Source organism: Hordeum vulgare, chromosome 4H (assembly GCF_904849725.1).
Source record: "Hordeum vulgare subsp. vulgare chromosome 4H, MorexV3_pseudomolecules_assembly, whole genome shotgun sequence".
Taxonomy (NCBI): Eukaryota; Viridiplantae; Streptophyta; class Magnoliopsida; order Poales; family Poaceae; genus Hordeum; species Hordeum vulgare.
In genome coordinates this window covers 140082632-140103494 of record NC_058521.1, presented here as the reverse complement: position 1 = coordinate 140103494, position 20863 = coordinate 140082632, and positions in this window count along the sequence as shown.

Genomic DNA, 20863 nt, shown 5'->3' with positions numbered 1-20863 from the left:
GCGCATGAGCTATCGGCCCCATATACTCCTCAGCACAATGGAGCGCAAGAATAGGACTCTTGTTGAGATGGCTCTTACTATGCTTGAAGAATGTGAGACCCGTTGTTGTTTTTGGCCTTAGGCAATCAATATTGCATGTTGTATCATCAACAGGGTATATCTTCACAAATTCGTCAAGAAGACTTCATGTGAACTCCTCAGTGACAAGAAACCCAATGTAAGTTATTTCAAAGTCTTCGGTGCAAGATGCTAGATTAGAGATCCTCGCCACAGTTTTAAATATGCACTGGAAGCACCTGAGGGTTTTGTGCTTGGTTAAGGAAAGCACTCGTAGATATATAGATTCCTCAACAACTATCACAACAAAGTTGTTGAAACTGTAGATGTGTTGTTCGATGAAACTAACACCTCTTGTGTTAGATGAAATGCCTCTTGTGGAATCCATTAGGTTCAAGGCTACTGAAGATATCATACACACTAAAGATCATCTGTGTGTTGTGGAAGTCATCCCGAACAATCCAGAAATCCATATTGGTGCACGTGAGGAAAATGGTGCTGATGAAAATCCTCAACCTCAACAAAGTCGTCAACCTACTCGTCCAAGGGTGGCAGATGAAGTGCCAATAGACAAAATCCTCAACAACATCAATGCACCAAAAGCTTCACATTTAACTAAATTTTGTGGGCACTTTTCTTTTGTGTCTATCATAGAACCATCAAAGGTTGATGAAGCGTTTATGGAGCCCGAGTGGATTTAATAATGCAAGAGGAATTACACCAATTCGAGCTCAACAATGTGTGTGAACTTGTGAAGCGGCCTAATCCTTGCAATCACAATATCATCGGTACCAAGTGGATGTACCTCAACAAGCAAGACGAAAATGGTCAGGTGTTGAGGAATAAGGTTCGTCTTATAGCATAGGGCTACACACATGTTGTGGCAATTGACTTTGATGAAACCTTTTCACCTTTAGCTATATTTAAAGATAAACGTATGTTGCTTGCTTAAGCTAATCATCACAATATCACCTTATATCAAACGTATGTGCAAAGTGCAGTCCTCAATGGTAATCTTGAGAAAGAAGTATATTATTGCTCTGCCCCTAGGTTTTCAAGATCCAAAGCATCCTGACAAAGTCTTCACACTCAACAAGGCTCTCCATGGCCTCAAGCAGGCCCCTCGGGCATGGTATGACACCGTGAAGGAATTCCTCAAGAAGAAAGCTTCAAACCTAGTTCACTCGACCCAACTCTTTTCACGCAATCCTATGACAGTGAACTATTCGTGTGTCAAATATATGTAGACAGTATTATCTTTGGTTGTACTAGCAAGCATTACAGTGATGAATTTGGATATATGATGACTGAAGAATATCAAATGTGTGTGATGGGGGAGTTGAAATTCTTGCTAGGTCTTCAAATTCGTCAACAACGCAATGGCATATTCGTCTCTCAAGAGAAATACCTCCACGACGTCCTGAATAAATTCGGCATGCAAGACTCCAAAGGAGTCAAAATCCCAATGCCCACTAACAGCCACCTCTACAGTGACGAAAATGGTAGAGATTTGGATCAAAAGTTGTATCGCTCCATAATTGGCTCCTTATTGTACCTATGTGCATCCAGGCCAGATATAATGCCTAGTTTTGGCATATGTGCTTGTTTCCAAGTAACATTGAAGGAATCACACCATAAGGTTGTGAAGCATATTCTTTGATATCTAGATCACGCACCAATGCTTGGATTATGGTACCCCAAGGGCTCAAATTTTCATCTCGTTGGATATGCTAAGTCTGACAATGCTGGTAATCGCGTGGACCACAAGTCAACATCAAACACATGCCATTTCCTTGGACGATCCTTAGTCTGCCGCTCCTCAAATAAATAGAATTGTGTGTCACTTTCTACTGCTGAACTGCCATGTATGAAGCAAACCCTCAAGGACCACGACATCAAATTGAAGAATGTGCCATTCTACTGTGACAATGAGAGTGCAATCAATATTGCTCACAACCTAGTTCAACAATCAAAGACCAAGCACATTCACATTCGTCATCATTGTCTTCGTGATAATGTACCCAAGGGCGACATCTTCATCGACAATGTGAAGACTAAAGAACAACTGGCTGATATTTTCACTAAGCCCTTGGATGAAAAGATATTTTTCAAGTTGAGGTGTGAACTAAATATCTTATAATCTTCGAATGTTCTGTGAAAATACACACATCCTAAAACTTATGCAAGATTGATGACTTAGATGTACAACACACAAAGTAACGTTTTTATTCAATGAATGAAGACTAACCCTCTAAGTGTGAAGAAATTAATGAAGAATTCGATTCTCAAAACCCTATGACACTTGTACGCGATGTGTGAAATCATCATTCTTATACAATGGGTCACGCCAGCAAACAAAGTTGAAATTCTTCAAAATTGAGATTTTTGCAAATTCTTGAAACTTTTTCAACAAGTGTTCTTCATTGACTGCACACACACACACACACACACACACACACACATATATATATATATATATGATCTTTCAAAGTCCTCAACATCATTCACTTCTTGCTAATTCTTCAAATTGATTTCCTTTTAAGTGAATGTGATCAGACCCATTCCCCTCTATATGCCAAGCTAAACCCAGTCTATTCACAAATTCTTCATATGCATTCTACTTGAAACCCATTCAAAGTCTTCACTGGATTCTTGTGAGCTAAAGAATTTGCGAATGGAAACTTTAAAATATCTTACCAATTTTTTTGGAAGTTGCCACTCAAAACCGATCCCACTTCCCACAACTATATAACCCAAGATCCCCCATGATCGCCACCTCTATATACATGGGTGACACATGTTGCCTGGATAGGAAGGGCCAGGGGTAAACTTGTACAAAATATTAAAGCCGAACGGTTTTTACCTCCGTTATAAATACACCCTTCACCCCTTCACTATCTGAGTTACTCCGTTCGATCCCGCCTCTCCTCCTACTCGAGCTCAGACCCAGCAGTACCACAGTTCTTCATCGTCACGGGAGAGGAATAGCTTAGCTCCCTCAACCTCCTCGTCGTCGTACTCACGCCGATCGTAGAAACCTTCACTCCACCGCCGCCATAGTTGTCTTCTGCCACCGAGTTAGGGCGGAAGAAAAGTTGTTAGAATCGCGATTCTGTATCGGATCAGAGCTTCGTTTCTAGGATCATGAATCGTAGAATCTTAACCATGAGGATCGTAGAAACTTAGATTCCATGAGCAAAATCGTAGAATCGGAGGGGCTAGTTTGGATCATAAGATCGTAAGATTCTAAGACTTGAGTCACGATTCTGACAAATTTGGGCGGAAGAGATCTGAACTGATGGACTTTTCTCTTTCACTTTGTGTTCGTCGTGTTCTTTGACAAGATTAAATAAAAGCTAATTTTACTGCCCTATTTGATCTTTATGATTGCACAATTTCTTCAAAAGGTGTTTATTTCCCCAACAATCAATCTAGCAAACACCTGAATCAACTTCATTTCCCTTGAACTATTTCACTAAGTCATGAATTTCTTCAAAGATTCCTCAATTGTGTAAATTTTCAAATCTGCACAACTCTGGAACCAAAAGCAAGAACACTTAGTGAAATTCTTCAAGACACCCATGGTCAAATTCCTCAACTTGGTATACTTTTGAAAAGTTGTGAGACCACATATAACCTCTTCAAATTCTTCACACCTATACTCTTTTCACATGTACAAATTCGCTAATGAATCCATAGGTTCTCATCAACATAACTCATTTGCAACATTCCTTCAAGAAAATTTGCACACCTCCTTAGAACCATCAAAAGTACAAATTCCTCCAGTGGAGAAAATGGCTTAAGGGAAAAGACCTCAGAAAGGAGGAAAGAACCAGAAACCAACACTTCTTTTGATATCCCTGAGGATATCTATGATGAATATTGCACTCCCAATGAGGAAATTGATGGCAAGGAAAACAAGGAAAATCACAAAACGCACATCGAGAAAATTGAGAGGAGATGGGTGAATGAATGAAGGGAGTACAAATATGTTACTCCTAAATTCATGAAGAAATTCATAGTAAATCCTCGATTCCCAAGATCACCACTTGTTGAAGGCCAAGTGGCTGACCCCCCCCCCCCAGCATCATAAGTGGTGAAGAATTTCCCAAGGATTGGGCCAAGCGTCAAGCCAAGCTACAGAAGATTTCTGCAGAGGAAGTGAGGAAATTCAACCTATTAACTACTACTAATGCTGCCACCTCATCTAGTGCTGAAGCATCTGCCACTACAACAGCTCCAAAGCAAGCTCGGTGAAGTAATCTGTTGTAAAGACAAAGTATTCAAGTTCAAATCCCTCACAGCAAATTCCTCAACCACCTCCAACTGTGGCTGCCACTTCCTCAACAACGGCCACAAAGTCCTCAACAACAATGCACCTGGTTACGTGTCATTGAATTGTGGGATTCACAATTCCCTCAGGAACATCTGCAACTTGCTTTGCCCTAACTTCCTCGAGTTCTACAGTGGAGAAGAAAAAGATGTATGGTGAACGAGGAAGAAGACCAAGTCCTCACAAGGTGGTCTTAATTGTACCCTCAGGATCTGAGGATGACGAAGCTGATGATGAAGAACTAGCAGAAATCATCAGAAGCAAATAGGAAAGAGTAGCTCAGACCAAGGGCACAAACATTTTTCTTATGTTAAACCCCATGGTTGTGCTAGACTTCATTGACGTTTGGTACCAAGATCCTCAAACACCAATTCATGATCTAAAACTCCCACCTGGTCCAAGCCATGTGCTGATGATGTTCATCGCCGAAAAAAATGGAAGTTTGGAAAGGCAAAAGGGCCATAATAGAGAAAACCAAAAAGGAATGTTTTTCTGAAGAATAACATGCTCTCGTTGACTCCCCGCATAGACTAAGATAAAAAACCTCAGTGAAGAATACAATCGATACCATGCTGACTAGAAAGGCGCCAAGGTCAGGTTCGTCAGTCTAGCAACCAAGGCCATCACTAACCACAACACTAGGGTTGCAACTCCACCACAACCATCAACTGCTCAGGCTAGCTCCCCTGCTCAACGTGAAGAAATTGCTCAGCGTGCTGAAGAAGTTCTAGCGGATGAATAAATTGTTAGGATTGCTGAAGAAACTACAGGTTCTGAAGATACTGCTAGAGCTGCTGAAGAAATTGTAGCGCCTGAAGAAACTGCTAGGGCAACCTCCATTGTTGCTCCTAAGGAAACTGCCATGCCAGCTGAAGAAATATTTGCGCTTGAAGAAAATGCTCCTATCAGGACAACTACATTAGTGGTGCCTGAAGAATCCGCATCAATTTCACCATCCGCTCCAACTGCAAAATCTTCAAGGGTGAAGAGATTGACACTTCCTTCTGCATCACAAGTGAAGAAAAAACAAAAGGTGCTGAAAAAGAAGTTGCATGGAAGCAGAAGGCATCAACCATCACGGAATCCTCAGAAGTCAAATGCTTGAGGATTTTGCCAAGTTCCTCCAATGAGACAATTGATGCAACTCCCATTACTTTGGTACCCTCTTGTGAAATGGTACCATGTAGTGAAGAATATGTCATTCCTGAAATGGATGAAGAAAATCTATTTGTTGCTTCCTTAGAGCCGATCGATGAAGAAATGAGGTGGATCTGAACACTTCAAGCCCTCAGGCATCATCACCCCAGCCTGAGTTGTTTGCAGAAGAGGCTCGTGTTAAAGAAATTGAAGAAGAGGTTGACATTGGCTCCACGACCCTAGTGATAAGTGATGAATATTGGGAAACTTCTCACCCAAATTTGCCACTAGCCACCCCACTCCACCAAATTCCTCAGTCGCCTGCTCGAACTGAAGAAATCAATACAGGGTTTGATGGACGTCCTACTCCGATGCAATCTATTCTAGAGGAAATACCAACTGCACGAGTTGAAGAATCTGTTGACCAAACTTCTCACCGAACAAAAAACATGGCTGAAGATATTGTTGCACATGTTCCTTAAACCACTCCAAAAAAGAATGCAGCTGATGAATCTGCTCTGCCAATTCCTCAGTGTGAAGAACGAGTAGATGAAGAAATTACACCTAAAATTCCTCTTCCAATAGTTGATGAACCTCAGGTTGACAACATAAACACTAAGACTGCTGCTGATGAGCCCATTGCCCAAAATCCTTAGTCAATCGGTTGTTTTGGCACAAGGTCCTCAAACATATATCATGCCAAGAGGACTTGTTGGGAGATACAAGACAAATATATAGCCGAAGCCACTTCAGCCATACAAGGGCAAAAAACGACGAAAATTCCTCAAGGAGAATCTTTATGATGAGCATCATTTCTTCACGAGTGAAAATCCCTATTACTCATCGAGGATAAGGCGCGGGAGGTTATGGACATCAATTCAAATCAACTTTTACTTTGTTGTGCTCTTTAAGGAGAACAAAATCTTCTAGCACCGTCAAATTCCTCATGCAGATATAGAGCTCATTCCTTGCTTCACACTAGTACTAAATGGTCTTCTGAAGTTGGACTCTTGTCGTTTTTCATTGATATCTGTGTCTGGAATGAAGAATTAATTCTTCAGTTCTATGCAACTCTGCACATTTCTGGTGAAGCACATGATATCAACACCTAGATACTCGACTAGATGATTGAAGGCACACACTGCACTGCTCTAGCAACTGAATTCCTTTGTGCGATCCCAGTTGGTATTCCCTCAGAAGAGGAAAGATGCATCTGTAATGAACCTGAAGTGCCAAATCATCTCATGTAGGTGCTGATGAAGCCTTTGGCACCAGGCAAACCTCCGAGGACCACTTTTCTTGTGAACGACTTACTTTATGTGCCAAGAATGGTCTATCGCATCTTGACCAAAATATAAGTCCTATCAAGGGTCATAATTCTGAAGAAGAAGATGTGGTGGGAATCATGAAGAATATGTTGATTAGCATTATTCATGGGATTCCCATCAACTTTCATGATTTATTCATCAAGACTTTGGCCAACATTGCTTTGTCAATGTTTGAACTGAAGCCATATGCTATGTGGATCATGAATTCATGAGAGAAAGATCCTCAGTCCCTAATCAATTAGATTTTCAAAATCACTTCAGTTTCCTAACCCCACTCGAAGTCATGAAGAAAACCTGTTCCCCAATGGAAGGCAAGGGAAAAACTGTCATTGATGAAGGATCTCACCCCCTTGATGGACAATTTCGTCAAGATGTTTCTTACTCCACCAATAATGACATGACATCGCAAGATTCTGCAGCAAAAGCCTAAGCTCAAGTTCCTCGAGAAATTGCCGCACGAGTGATGACCAATCGAGAGCTTCTTTTAAGTCTTCATCACAAGGTCGATCGCAACCACAGGTGGGTGAAACGTCAGTTTGGAGCAATTCTTCATGACCTAACCATCACGCATAACTCTGTGAGGAAGAATCACTATTAATAGCATGAAATCTTTGATTGCACATGGCTATTTTGTGTCATCTCAAGACTCTTGAAGAACTCGTAGAGATGAAATATCAGTAGGACTTTGACTGGTCTTATCCGCGAAAGAAGAAGTTCAAAAAAGTTCAAGTTCCTCTTCTATTCACCATCTCATTTTCTTCATCACCCTCAATGGATGAAGCTGGGGATCTTGACAACACTCCTATAAGCCCTTCATCAATAAACGACCCTGACAACGCTGACACTCCTCCACCACCATCAAGATGATATTCTTCATGGGTGTTTTTCCTCAATTTCATCTCTTTTCATCACTTGATGACAAAGGGGGAGAAATTTGAATTGGTCTTCAAGAGGGTCTACCTATATGGGCTGTGTTTTTGTTAAGTTGCAATTCTCGCTCTTCTGAAGTATTTTGTGATATGAATTGTAAACTTAAGTCCGGTGGTGGTCTGACACTTTTGAAGTGCTTTTCTCGCACGCTTATTCCTCGTGTTGATTAATGCATGATACGTCCATTTTGCATCATGCTTTCATGTTGATATTTACCGCTTCTTGGGCTGTTATTTCACTTCACGGTACAATACTTATGCCTTTTCTCACTTATTTTTGCAAGGTTTACATGAAGAGGGAGAATGCCGGCAGCTGGAATTCTGGCCTGAAAAAGGAGCAAGTTTGAGATGCCTATTCTGCGCAACTCCAAAACCGGGGAAATCAACGTGGATTTTTTTGGGATTTATAAAAAATACTGGGCAGAAGAAGTGCCAGAGGGGCGCCAGCAGGTGGCCACAAGCCTGCTAGGCGCGGCCACCCCTGGCCGCGCCTAGGGGGCTTGTGGGCTCCCAGCTGGCCCTCTGGCTCCCCCCTTTTGCTACAAGAAGGGTTTCAGTCTGAAAAAAATCGGGAAGAGGTTTTTCGGAGGATTCGCCGCCGCCACGAGGCGGAACTTGAGCAGAACCAATCTAGAGCTCCAACAGGACGATCCTGCCGGGGAAACTTCCCTGCCGCAGGGGGAAATCGTCGCAATCGTCATCACAAACACTCCTCTCATCGGAGGGGACTCATCACCATCAACATCTTCATCAGCACCATCTCATCTCCAAACCCTAGTTCATCTCTTGTAACCAATCTCCACCTCGCGACTCCGGTTGGTACTTGTATGGTTGCTAGTAGTGTTAATTACTCCTTGTAGTTGATGCTAGTTGGATTACTTGGTGGAAGAGTTTATGTTCAGATCTTTGATACTACTCTCTGGTCATTAATATGATTATGCTTTGTGAGTAGTTACTTTTGTTCCCGAGAACATGGGATAAGTCATGCTATCAGTAGTCATGTGAATTTGGTATTCGTTCGATATTTTAATGTGTTGTATGTTGTTTTTCCTTTAGTGGTGTTATGTGAACATCGACTACATAACACTTCACCATTATTTGGGCCTAGAGGAAGGCATTGGGAAGTAGTAAGTAGATGATGGGTTGCTAGAGTGACAGAAGCTTAAACCGTAGTTTATGCGTTGCTTCGTAAGGGGTTGATTTGGATCCACTAGTTTAATGCTATGGTTAGACTTTGTCTTAATTCTTCTTTCGTAGTTGCGGATGCTTGCGAGAGGGGTTAATCATAAGTCCTCCTATAAGACTTTGTCCAGGCTTGTCCCTTGTTACAAAAGGGATTGGGCCACTTTGTTGCACCGTTGTTACTTTTGTTACTTGCTACTTGCTACGAATCATCTCACCACACAACCACTTGTTACCGATAATTTCAGTGCATGCGGATATTACCTTGCTGAAAACCACATGTCAGATCCTTCTGCTCCTCGTTGGGTTCAACACTCTTACTTATCGAAAGGACTATGATAGATCCCCTATAATTCTGGGTCATCAAGACTCTTTTCTGGCTCCGTTGCCGGGGAGTGAAGCGCCTTTGGTAAGTGGAACTTGGTAAGGAAACATTCATATGGTGTGCTGAAATTTATTGTCGCTTGTCACTATGGAAACTAATCCTTTGAGGGGCTTGTTCGGGGTATCTTCACCTCGAATGGAAGCACAAAGAGTTGCTCCTCAACCTCCTGCACCTACTGATAATATTTGCTTTGAATTTCCATCAGGTATGCTTGAGAAACTGCTTGCTAATCCTTTCACAGGAGATGGAACATCACATCCAGACTTGCATCTAATCTATGTAGATGAAGTTTGTGGTTTATTTAAGCTTGCAGGTTTGCCCGAGGATGAGGTCAATAAGAAGGTCTTGCCCTTATCTTTGAGGGATAAGGCGTTGACATGGTATAGGCTATGTGATGATACTGGATCATCGAACTACAATCGGTTGAAATTGGAATTTCATCAAAAGTTTTGTCCTATGCATCTAGTACATCGTGATCGGAATTATATTTACAATTTTTGGCGTCGTGACAGAGAAAGCATCGCTCAAGCTTGGGGGAGGCTTAAGTCAATGTTATATTCATGCCCCAATCATGAGCTCTCGAGAGAAATTATCATTCAGAACTTCTATGTTCGGCTTTCTCATGATGATCGCACCATGCTTGACACTCTTCTACCGGTTCTTTTACGAAGAGAGATATTGACTTCGAATGGAGTTTATTGGAAAGAATTAAACACAACTCTGAATATTGTTTCAAGTTTGATTGCGTTAAATCCTTTGTTGAAACAAATACCTTCAGTGATTTTAGCGCTAAGTATGGACTTGACTCTGAGATAGTAGCTTAATTGTGTGAATTATTTTCTTCTCATATTGATATCCCCAAGGAGAAGTGGTTTAAATATCATCCTCCCTTAGAAGTCAATGTAGTTAAACCCAATCTAGTTGAAGATAAAGTCATTGCCTATAATGTTCCTATTGTTCCCAGTGCTTACATTGAGAAACCACCTTTCCCTGTTAGGATAAAGGATCATTCTAAAGCTTCAACTGTGATACGTAGAGGCTACATTAGAACACCTACACCCCCTGAGCCAATTAGAGTTGAACCTAGCATTGCTATTATCAAAGATCTCCTGTCTGACATTGTTGATGGCCATAACATTCACTTCTGTGAAGATGCTGCTAGAATTGCTAAACCACATGCTAGAGACAAACATAGGCCTGTTGTTGGCACGCCTGTTGTTTCTGTTAAGATAGGAGATCATTGTTATCATGGGTTATGTGACGTGGGTGATAGTGTTAGTGCAATACCTCAATCCTTATATGATGAAATCAAAGATGAGATTGCACCTGTTGAGATAGAACCTATTGATGTCACTATTCAGCTTGCCAATAGAGATACTATCTGCCCTGTGGGAATTGTTAGGGATGTTGAAGTCTTGTGTGGTAAAATGAAGTATCCTGCTGATTTCCTCGTTCTTCCTACCGCACATGATAGCTTTTGTCCCATCATATTTGGCAGACCTTTTCTCAATACTGTCAATGCTCATATTGACTGTGAGAAGCAAACTGTCACTGTTGGCTTTGAAGGTGTGTCACACGAGTTCAATTTCTCCAAGTTTGGTAGACAACCTCATGAAAAAGAGCTGCCTTGTAAGGATAAAATTATTGCCTTAGCTTCTATTGCCGTGCCTCCTACTGATCCCTTATAGAAATACTTGCTTGAGCATGAAAATGATATGCATATGGATGAAAGGGATGAGATAGATAGAGTTGCCTTAGAACAATATCCTATCCTTAAGAATAACTTGCTTGTTGAACAGCTTGGGGATCCACCCCCACCAAAAGGTGATCCTGTGTTCGAGCTTAAACACTTGCCTGATACTCTTAAGTATGTTTATCTTGATGAAAAAGAGATATATCCTGTTATTATTAGTGCTAGCCTCTCAGAGCATGAAGAAAAGAAGTTATTAAAAACTCTGAGGAAGCACCGTGCTGCTATTGGATATACTCTTGATGATCTTAAGGGCATTAGTCCCACTCTATGCCAGCACAAGATCAAAATTGATCCTAACTCCAAGCCGGTTGCTGATCATCAACAGAGATTAAATCCTAAGATGAAAGAGGTAGTAAGAAAAGAAATACTAAAGCTCCTGGAAGCAGGTATTATCTATCCTGTTGCTCATAGTGATTGGGTGAGTCCGATGCATTGTGTCCCAAAGAAGGGAGGCATTACCGTAGTCCCTAATGATAAGGATGAATTGATCCCACAGAGGATCATCACTGGCTATTGGATGGTGATCGATTTTAGGAAATTGAATAAAGCCACTAGGAAAGATCATTACCCTTTGCCTTTTATCGACCAAATGCTAGAAAGACTGTCTAAACACACACACTTCTGCTTTCTAGACGGTTATTCTGTTTTCTCCCAAATACCAATTGCACAATTTGACCAGGAGAAAACCACTTTCACCTGCCCTTTCGGTACCTTTGCTTATAGATGTATGCCTTTTGGCTTATGTAATGCACCTGCCACTTTTCAAAGCTGTACGATGGCTATATTCTCTGACTTCTGCGAAAAGATTGTTGAGGTTTTCATGGATGACTTCTCCGTTTACGGGTCTTCTTTTGATGATTGCCTCAGCATCCTTGATCGGGTCTTGCAGAGATGTAAAAATACCAATCTTGTCTTGAATTGGGAGAAGTGCCACTTTATGGTTAATGAAGGCATCGTCTTAGGTCATAAAATTTCTGAAAGAGGTATTGAAGTCGATAAGGCTAAGGTTGATGCAATCGAGAAAATGCCATACCCCACAGATATCAAAGGTATAAGAAGTTTCCTTGGTCATGTTGGTTTCTATAGAAGGTTCATTAAAGACTTCTCTAAGATTTCTAGGCCTCTTACCAGTCTCTTGCAAAAGGATATTCCTTTTGTTTTTGACGATGATTGTGAGGAAGCCTTCGAAATACTTAAGAAGGCTTTGATAACCGCACCTATTGTTCAACCACCTGATTGGATATTACTGTTTGAAATCATGTGTGATGCTAGTGATTATGCTGTTGATGTTGTCCTAGGGCAAAGAGTTGATAAGAAGTTGAATGTTATTCACTATGCTAGTAAAACTCTAGACAGTGCCCAAAGAAACTATGCTACTACGGAAAAGGAGTTTTTAGCAGTCGTGTTTGGATGTGAAAAGTTCAGGTCTTACAAAGTTGACTCCGAAGTCACTATTCACACTGATCACGCTGCTATTAAGTACCTCATGGATAAGAAAGACGCTAAACCTAGACTAATCAGATAGGTTCTCTTGCTACAAGAATTTGATTTGCATGTTATCGATAGGAAGGGTGCTGATAACGCAGTAGCAGAAATTCCCATGTGTCATCGGGAGCGTTTTACCTCCTATAAGACTTTGTCTAGGCTTGTCCCTTGCTACAAAAGGGATTGGGCCACTTTGTTGCACCGTTGTTACTTTTGTTACTTGCTACTTGCTACGAATCATCTCACCACACAACCACTTGTTACCAATAATTTTAGTGCCTGCAGATATTACCTTGCTGAAAACCACTTGTCAGATCCTTCTGCTCCTCGTTGGGTTCGACACTCTTACTTATCGAAAGGACTACGATAGATCCCCTATACTTGTGGGTCATCAATGCATGCATGTTGAATTTTGTCAGACACCACTTTCCATCATGCATTTCAATTTCCTCATGATGTATGTTAAATGTGTGTATGGTTTACAAGATACCGGGGGAGATCTCTATGGTATTAACCTACAATGTGCATCTGCAGTCGAAAGCAAATTCCTCAAATATGCACATCTTTAAGGGGAGTTTCTCTATATATTCCAATCAAATTCTTCAAACTCAGTATTTACACTTCATATATTTATCCCCGTTGAAAACTTAACCTATTTGTCATCAATCACCAAAAAGGGGGAGATTGTAAGTGCATCTAGAGCCCCTTAGTGATTTTGGTATATTGAAGACTTATATGTTAAGGGACTAATATGTTTGTGAATGTACACATGCTCTATAAGTTGTTGAGGAGTTTGATATATTCGAAGAATGTCGACCCCTAAAAATTAATGTCTTCAACTAAATACTTTGACACTTTCGTCAAGATTTTCGAAGTGAGGAAATTGGTGTGCCCTTGAAGATACTGATGTGAGGACTTTGAAGTGTGAAGACTTTTGTTTTCGTAGTTTCATTTCCTTTCTTTTTAGTCATAGGAATATCTTAGTGTTAAAGGGGGTCGAGGTAACACTAAGGAAAAATTTCCAAGTGATGCTCATCTCAAAGCCTACACATAACCAATACTTCGAGTGAAGCCTTTGGAAATTTCATTCAGTTCAGTGAATTTCTTCAGTAACAGAGACGAAGTCATTCTGGTCTTTGAGGAAATTATTCTAGCTGAGGAGTTAGGATTTGGCTAGTGAATTCCCCACAAGTGAGGAACAAGAAGATCTGAGGATTTCCATGATTCAATTTGTTTGACAATTTTTGTGCTTTGTGCCAGCTGTCCCCAAAACCTTATCCACGTAATGGTCATATCATTAGAGGGCATTTATGTCGTATTGATGTCTGATAGAACTACGTCGGTATTTCCCCAAAGAGGAAGGGATGATGCAGTATAGTGACGGTAGGTATTTCCCTCAGTGATGAGACCAAGGTTATCGAACCAGTAGGAGAACCTCCTCACTCCACGTAAACAACACATGCACACAAATAACAAATACTCGCAACCCGGCGTGTTAAAGGGGTTGTCAATCCCTTTCGGTTACGACGCCTCAAGATAGGAAAATAACGTGAGGTAAAAGTGGTAGATAGGATAAATAGATTACGGAACAAATAAATTGCAGCAAGCTATTTTTGTATTTTTGGTTTAATAGATCTGAAAATAAAAGCAAAGGAAAATAGATCGCAAAGGCACATATGATGAAAATAGACCCCGGGGCTGTAGGTTTCACTAGTGGCTTCTCTCGAGAAAAATAGAAAACGGTGGGAAATTGATAAAACTTCAAATAATGATAATGATATCTAGGAAATGATCATTATATAGGCATCACGTCCGAGAATTGTAGACCGACTCCTGCGTCCATCTACTACTATTACTCCACACATCGATAGCTATCCAGCATTCATCTAGTGTATTAAGTTCATGGAAAAACGGAGTAAAGCAATAAGAACGATGACATGATGTAGACAAGATCTATTTATGTAGAAATAGAGCGCATCTTGTTATCCTTAATAGCAACGATAGATACGTGTCGTTTCCCTTTCTGTCACTGGGTTCAAGCACCATAAGATTGAACCTATCACAAAGCACCTCTTCCCATTGCAACATAAATAGATCAAGTTGGCCAAACAAAACCCGAATATCGGATAAGAAATACAAGGCTATAATCTATCACGCATATAAGAGATCAAAGAAGACTCAAATAACATTCATGGATAAAAACATAGATCTAATCATAAACTCAAAGTTCATCGGATCCCAACAAACACACCGCAAAAAGACTTACATCATATGGTTCTCCAAGAGACCATTGTATTGGTAATCAAGAGAGAGAGAGAGAGGAAGCCATCTAGATACTAACTACGGACCCGTAGGTCTACAAAGAACTACTCATGCATCATCCGAGAGGTCCAATGGACATGATGAACCCCTCCGTGATGGTGTCTAGATTGGATCTGGTGTTTTTGGACTCTACGGCAGCTGGAATTGATTTTCATCCCCCTCCTTAGGGTTTCCAAAATATTATGGTATTTTTAGAGCAAAGAGGTTGTCCGGGAGGCCAACGAGGAGGGCACAACACACCGGGGCGCGTCTGGGCCCCCAGGCGCGCCATAGTGGGTTGTGCTCCCATTGGAGCTCCCCTCAAGTGCATTCCTCGCCCACTGGATGTCTTCTGGCCCAAAAAAATCCACAAAAAGTTTCACCGCGTTTGGACTCCGTTGTTATTGATTTCTTGCGATGTAAAAAACATGCAGAAAACGGCAACTCGCACTGGCACTATGTCAATAGGTTAGTACCAAAAATGATATAAAATGACTATAAAATGATTGTAAAACATCCAAGAATGATAATATAACTACATGGAACAATCAAAAATTATAGATACATTGGAGACGTATCAGCATCCGGAAGCTTAATTCCTGCTCGTCCTCGAGTAGGTAAATCAGAAAATCAAATTTTTGATGTGGAATGCTGCTCAACATGTTCATCACATTTATTTTCTTTATAGCATGGACATTTGTACTTTTATATGGTTCAAAGAAATAGTCTAGTTTTGACATGAAGACTTTAATACTCAAGCATACCAACAAGCAACCATGTCTTTCAAAATATCAACACTAACGCAAGTTATCCCTAGCCCATTATGCTCAATCATTGATCCATTCATGAAACACACTCGAATATTAGCTACACCCAATGTTTAATATGATCATAGTGCCCCTTAGTTGGTGCTTTATGAGAGAAGATGGAGACTCAAATTAAAAATAAAAATTGCATAAGTAAAAGAAAGGCCCTTCGCAGAGGGAAGTAGGGATTCGTAGAGGTGCTAGAGCTCAAAGAAAAAATTGTGAGATAAAAACATTTTGGGAGGCATACTTTTCCCACCAATGAAAATGACTTAGAGCTCCCAACACTTTCCATGCTACATACATCATAGGCGGTTCCCAAATAGAAAATAAAGTTTATTCCTTTTTCCACCATTACTTTCACTTTCCATGGCTTGTCCGTATCCACGGGTGCCCTCCATACCAACACTTTCCAAGGAATTTATTATTTGACAACAAAAAGTAAATTCATTTTTTCATTTCGGGACTGGGCATCCCTAATACCTTTTCCGTAATCTCGTGCAATGACAAGTGAATAAACATTCATCGTGAGAATAACACATCTAGCATGGAAAATATTGGCCACCCCTCACCGCCTCGCAAGCGGTAGAGCACACAAAAGATAATTTTATTTTGAAAATTAGAGATGGCACATGCAAATTTTCTTAGAACGGCTTGTAAATACAGAATATAGGTAGGTGTAGTGGACTCATATGGCAAAACTGGTTTAAAGGGTTTCAGATGCACAAGTAGTGATCATACTTAGTGCAAAATGAAGGCTAGCAAAAAGATTGAGATGCGACCAACCAAGAAACGAAAAATCTCGTACCCAAGCATTAAGCATAAGTAACACCGAATAATGCACCACAAGTGGAATATAAATTTCATTGCATAACTATTGACTTCCGTGCTTGCATAGGGAATCACAAACCTTAACATCAATATTCTTACTAAAGAACAATTAGTCATCAACATGACTCACATAGCATATCGTCATATCTCAAAGCTATTACTAAGAATCAAGTTAATATTGTCCAATGATCTTCATGAATTTTTTCATTATATCCTCCTTGGATATCTATCACTTTGGGACTATTTTCATATGTTGCTTTTCATAAGCTCAAAAAAATTAAGTGAATAACATGAGCATAATTTTTCTTTGTCTCAAAATAATCTAAGTGAAGCAAGGGAGAATTTCTTAAAAAATTACTAACTCCCAAATAAATCTAAGTGAAGCATGAAAGCATTTATACAAAAATAACAAAGCACACCGTGCTCAAAGAGATATAAGTGAAGTATTAGAGCAAATTTATGGCTCTAAAAGTTTAAGTGAAGTAAAGAAGCAAGCGTAGCATATTTTTTGGCTCTCTAAAAAAGGTGTGTCCAGCTAGGATTAAAGACTTAAAACACAAAGAAAAACAAGCAAAGACTCATATCATACAAGACGCTCCAAGCAAAACTCATAATATGTGATGAATAAAAATATAGTTTCAAGTAAAATACAGATGGTTGTTAGAAGAAAGAGGGGATGCCACTCGTGGGCATCCCCAAGCTTAGTTGCTTGCTTCTTCTTGAATATTATCTTGGGGTGCCTCGTGCTTCTTCTTGAATCCTTATTCCTTCGTCCATCGTAAGATCACCCAAAACTTGAAAACTTCAATCACACAAAACTCAACAAAACCTTCGTGAGATCCGTTAGTATAAGAAAGCAAACCACTACTATATATACTGTTGTAAACCTATTCATATTTTATTTTTATGTTATATCTACTGTATTCCAACTTTTCTATGGCAAAAACGCATCAAAAAAACCATAGAATCATCAAAATAATCACACAACGCAAAGAAAACAAAATCTATAAAAAACAGAACAGACTGTAGAAATCTGACTAGTTCGAATACTTGTGTAACTCCAAAAATTATGAAAACTTAGGATCACGTGAATAATTTATTTATTAAGCTTCTACAAAACTAATCAACTCAAAATAACTCTTTTGTTAATAATGAAAAATAATTTCGTCAGCGCAAAAGTCTCTATTTTTCAGGAAGATCAAATCAACTTTCACTCAAATCATCCCAAAGGCCTTGCTTGGCACAAACACTAATTTAAACCAAAAAACACATATAACTAGAGGTATAATTGAGTATTTTATTAAAAACAGCAAGAAAACCAAAAGGCAAAAAGATACAAGTTGGGTTGCCTCCCAAAAAGCGCTATTGTTTGACGCCCCTAGCTAGGCATGATGATTTCAATGATGCTCGCATGAAAAGTAGTAACTGATATGCAAAGGAGCTTCATGAATAACATGAAAAACACATTTAAGTCTATCCCACTTCCTATGCATAGGGATCTTGTGAGCAAACAATTTATTGGAACAAGAATCAACTAGCATAGGAAGACAAAACAAGCATAACTTCAAAATTGTAAACACATAGAGAGGAAACTTGATATTATTGCAATCCCTACAATCATATGTTCCTCCCTCATAATAAATTTCAGTAGAATCATGAAGGAATTCAACAATATAACTATCATATAAAATTTTCTCTTCATGGTCCACATGCATGCAAAGTTGACAATCTTCCAAAATAGTGCGATTATCATTAACTAAAGTCATGACCTCTCCAAACCCACTTCTATCAAAAAATTCATAAGATTGAACGCTCTCCAAAATAGTGGGATCAATAATGCCTAAAGTTCACACTCTCCCAAGCCCACTTTCAATATCATAATCTTCAAGAGTATTAAACAAATTATCAAGATCATAAGAAGCATTATCACCCCAATCATGATTATTGGAATAAGCAGTGATCATGGCAAACTCATCAAATATAGCATCCCCAAGCTTGTGGGTTTGCATATCATTAGGACAATTGATATTAAAAGAATTTATATCAATATAATTGCAATCATGCTTTTCATTTAAGGAAACATCGTGAATCACTTCATCAAAAAATTTAGATTCACGAATCTCAAGCAAAACTTCATGGAGATAATCAAGTACACTCAACTCACTAGAAATTGGTTCATCATAATTGGATCTCTTGAAAAGATTAGCAAGTGGATGAGGATCCATATTAATTGATTTTTAGCAAGCAAAGATGCAAGAAAATAGAAGGCACATGGTAACACAAGTAGACAAAAAGAGATCCGGCGAGAAAAAAGGCGAATAAAACAGCAACTTGGTGAAGTGGGGGAGAGGAAAACGAGAGGCAAATGACAAATAATGTAAATTGCGAGGAGATGAGATTTGTGATTAGGAACCTCGTTGATGTTGAAGATCCTCCCCAGCAACAGCGCTAGAAATTGCTTTTGATGTCTGCTAGAACTACGTCGGTATTTCCCCAAAGAGGAAGGGAGATGAAGTATAGCGACGGTTGGTATTTCCCTCAGTGATGAGACCAAGGTTATCGAACCAATAGGAGAACCTCCTACACCACGTAAATAGCACCTGCACACAAATAACAAATACTCGCAGCCCGACGTGTTAAAGCGGTTGTCAATCCCTTCCGGGTACAGCGCCTCAAGATAGGCAAATAATGTGAGGTGAAAGTGGTAGATAGGATAAATAGATCGCGGAACAAATAAATTGCAGCAAGGTATTTTTGTATTTTTGGTTTAATACATATGAAAATAAAAGCAAAGCAAAATATATTGCAAGGGCAAATATGATGATAAGAGACCCGGGGGCTGTAGGTTTCACTAGTGTCTTCTCTCGAGAAAAAAAGCAAACGGTGGGAAAACAATTACTATTGGGAAATTGATATAACTTCAAATAATCAACAAGATATCCAGGCAATGATCATTATATAGGCATCATGTCCAAGATTAGTAGAGCCACTCCTGCCTGCATCTACTACTATTACTCCACACATCGACCGCTATCCAGCATGCATCTAGTGTATTAGGTTCATGGAAAAACGGAGTAATGCAACAAGAATGATGACATGATGTAAACAAGATCTATTTATGTAGAAATAGACCGCATATTGTTATCCTTAATAGCAACTATACATATGTGCCATTTCCCTTTCTGTCACTGGTATCAAGCACTGTAAGATCGAACCCATCACAAAGCACATCTTCCCATTGCAAGATAAATCGATCAAGTTGGCCAAACAAAACCCAAATATTGGAGAAGAAATACAAGGCTATAATCAATCACGCATATAAGAGATCAAAGTAGACTCAAATAACTTTCATGGATAAAAACAAAGATCTGATCATAAACTCAAAGTTCATCGGATCCCAACAAACACATCGCAAAAAGACTTACATCATATGGATCTCCAAGAGACCATTGTATTGATAATCAAGAGAGAGAGAGAGGAAGTCATACATCTACTAACTATGGACTCGTAGGTCTACAAAGAACTACTCACGCATCATCGGAGAGGCACCAATGGACATGATGAATCCCTCTGTGATGGTGTCTAGATTGGATCTGATGTTTCTAGACTCTACGGTGGCTGGAATTGATTTTCGTCCCCCTCCTTAGGGTTTCTGGAATATTTTGGTATTTATAGAGCGAAGAGGTGGTGCGGGAGGCCAACGAAGAGGGCACAACCCACCGGGGGCGCCTGGGCCCCCAGGCGCACCCTGGTGGGTTGTTCTCCCATCGGAGCTCCCCTCAGGTGCGTTCCTGACCAACTAGATGGCTTCTGGCCCAAAAAAAATCCACCAAAAGTTTCGTTGCGTTTGGACTCCGTTTGGTATTGATTTCCCGCGATGTAAAAAACATGCAAAAAACAGTAACTGGCACTGGGCACTATGTCAATAGGTTAGTACCAAAAAATTATTTTAAATTACTATAAAATGATTGTAAATCATTTAAGAATGATAATTTAACAGCGTGTAACAATCAAAACTTATAGATACGTTGGAGACGTATCACGTATCATGTCGGGATTGCTCCGTGGCTATAAATAGCTACCCCCTATAACCACTAGCTGGTTCGCTACTGTGAGAGAGAACTGGACACTTGTAATTTGAGAGCACCCAATCCTCGAAGGACTCTGAGAGAAAATTATCAGAGAGGAAAAACCCAAAAACCTAATCAAAACCCAAGTGATTGAGTATCACTGAACAGATTGTCCCTGTGTGGAACTGAAGCTTGTTATCTTTGAAGACTGTTTATCTTCCATACGGTTAGGCGTCAATGGTCTAGAGCAACGAGTAGTAAATTGA